At 52.3% G+C, this 2,642-nt stretch overlaps 1 long non-coding RNA gene across 1 annotated transcript in view; it reads right to left on the bottom strand.

The window, feature by feature from the left end:
* Window positions 1-623, bottom strand: part of LOC115068795 — a 30,545-nt gene extending 29,922 nt beyond the window's left edge. The window contains exon 1 of the long non-coding RNA XR_003848151.1: window positions 497-623. This is a non-coding gene — a long non-coding RNA (uncharacterized LOC115068795). The remainder of the gene's footprint in view (window positions 1-496) is intronic.
* Window positions 624-2,642: the final 2,019 nt, after the last annotated feature.

The following is a 2,642-nucleotide window of genomic DNA, read 5'->3' as shown; positions in this document are numbered from 1 at the left end:
GAGGGGGCGAACAAAGAAGGGAGGGAGGGACGGAGGGACGGAGGGAGGGAGAGAAAAGCCTATGAGGTTAGGAGCTCATGTCAGGCCCATTTTGCAAATAGGAAAACTAAGCTAAGAGCACAGAGGTGGCTGCCTGGCCACGGTGACCAGCCATCAAGAAGCAGAACCAGGCCTGGCCCTGTGCTACAAGCCCTGCCCCATTCTTCATCCTAGCAAGGGGAAAGCCAGCTGTGGCCTCTCAAGGACAGAAGGCAAAGGGTCCAACTCTCCCTGCCCACCCTCAGATGTGACACCTCAGAGCCTCCTCTATCTCCTGGAAGACAAGCTGGAGAGATGGACTGCTTCGTGTTTCAGATAGAAAACAGAGGGTCCTGGGTGAGAGTCATGGTGTCAAACATCCACACGAGGAGGGTAAGGAGGGAAAAGGTGTGAGGGAGAACCATACCAAGGCGACTGGCATGCTGAGGAGCATTTTGGGGCAACTGGCCATGAGTACCTCCTCATCAGATGCTCCAGGCTGAGTTCACAAACTGCCATGAGGGTCTTCCTTTCCAGCGCGGCCCATGATGCCTACCTCAAGCTTCAGGCCTCAAGTTCCAGAGGTTCCATCCCTGCGTACAAAATACGGTCCTCTGAGTCGCCTGCTCTAATTGCAGGCCGTGATTACTCCCACAGTTTCAGGGCCAACAGCTGGGCTAAGTGGCCGTCCCCAAAAGCCATTTCCTGCCTGGCTGGGTACAAAGAGTTCTTTCCCTCTAAGTAAAATAAATAAACAGGTCTGCACTCATTGGACTTTCTATTTGCTGTCCACTAAAGCCTTCTGGCTCCTGGATTTCCATACAACTAAGATTTACAGTCTCTATTCTCCCTAGAGCAGAGTCCCCAGATAATGTTAATAGATGGCTAGTTTTGTCAATAAATCCCTCTGGCAACGGAGAGAAATATCTGTTTCAGATGAGTTCTCCAGAGCTGTAACCCCACTCCAAGAGGAGGGTACGTATGCGGCCACCACTGACTGCCAGCAAGTGCACTTCTGCAGAGCCTGCGTCCTGCTGCCTACAGGCATCCCCAGACTCTGGGAAGCAGCAGGGCTAAGGGCTGAGGGCTGAAGGCTGACAGCTGGAGTGGCAGCCCTTCAGTAAGTGCCTCTGAGATGGTATAACAAAGACCATTCCTGGGCTCTCCAGAGGAGCCCAGAGGTCTCTCTAAGTAGCCACCACACCCATCATTTGGGTGATGGATTGGTCTAAACACCAGACCCTCTGCTAAGGCGGCTTCTCTCCTTCCCAACCCCACTAGCCTAGGGGCTAGCACTCTCAGAACCGGACACAGTGCTCTCTGCTCCTGTCCTTACCTTCTGGCCTCCTTTCCCCAGGGCTGCTGAGAGGACCCCTATGGTTCAGGACAGCCATCCTTCCTCATCCTGTAGCCATGTCCACTGTCCTGAAAGCAGAGCTTCCTGAAAAATCCCTCCAGAATTCCAGGGCTTCCACTCAAATCAAGAATTGAGGCTGCCATTGGGGGCTGGAGACATGGCTCCGTGAGAGCACTGGCTGTTCTTGTAGAAGAGCGTGGGGTTTCGTTCCCAGCACCCATGTGACAGATCACAACCATCTGTAACTCCAATTCTGGGGGGCTCTTTGACCTTTGTTGCCATTGCATGCATGTGATACACTTACATACATGTAGGAAAAACATTCATACACACAAAAAAAATAATAAAAATAAATTTTTTAAAATTTTTAAATGGAGGCTGCCAAAGGCATGGGAGAAGATTCCACAGTACCTACGGCCCTGCGCAGCTGGGTCCCCAGCTCCCCTTTACACTGGCCACATCCAGTCTTGCACAGGCCCAGGACTCCTCTGCCCAATAGCACCCATGAAAGGTGATGTGTGCCAGGCGAACTGTGAACCGGGCACTGTGCTCTGTGTATCACACTCTGTGATCCTCAGGACAACCCCAGGAAGAAGGTGCAGAGGAAGTGGGTCCCAGGAAATGGGTCCACAGGAAGTACGTCCACAGGAAATGGCTCCAACATGCAAGAAAGAGAGTAGGAATCCCACCCAAGTCCCCTAGTGGACTCAGGGCAGGAGTGAGTGTCTGTGCATGGACAGTGCCTGCAGTGGAAGGCAGGGCTGGCACAGGGCTGGGTCCCACCACTTCCAGTAGGCACCAGGGTAGGACTCCATCCTAAAGATGCCTGAACCTTTACTTTGCCTCCATCTGGAGAGACTGAACTGGCAACCTTGGGTAACTTACTCAGTTCCTCCAAAGCTTGCCTGTTGTTCATATGAAATTGAGCAATAACAGCAAAGCTCCCTGTGGCTTTTTATGAAGTCACAGTCTCACCTCTTCCTCTACAAAGTCAAATAAAGAGGAATTCACACTCCAACACTGAGAATGACCTGTGCAAGGAAATGGCTTCCTGCTGAGCTACCTGGGTACTTGGGGGAAGCCTGGGGTAGGAAGATCCAAAACCATCCTGGATACACAGTGAAGGTGCTGTCAAAAAGAATAAGCAAGGGAGGAAGGAGGGGAGGGAGGGAGGGAGGGAGGAAAGGGAAAGGGGAGGAAGGAGAAAGGGAGGAGGAAAAAAGGAGGGAGGAGAAGGGGAGAAAGAAGAGGAGTAGAGGGAGGGAGG

The sequence above is a fragment of the Nannospalax galili genome, unplaced genomic scaffold, assembly GCF_000622305.1.
Source record: "Nannospalax galili isolate Female #2095 unplaced genomic scaffold, S.galili_v1.0 scaffold830, whole genome shotgun sequence".
Classification (NCBI taxonomy): domain Eukaryota; kingdom Metazoa; phylum Chordata; class Mammalia; order Rodentia; family Spalacidae; genus Nannospalax; species Nannospalax galili.
This window is presented reverse-complemented; position numbering and strand designations above follow the sequence as displayed.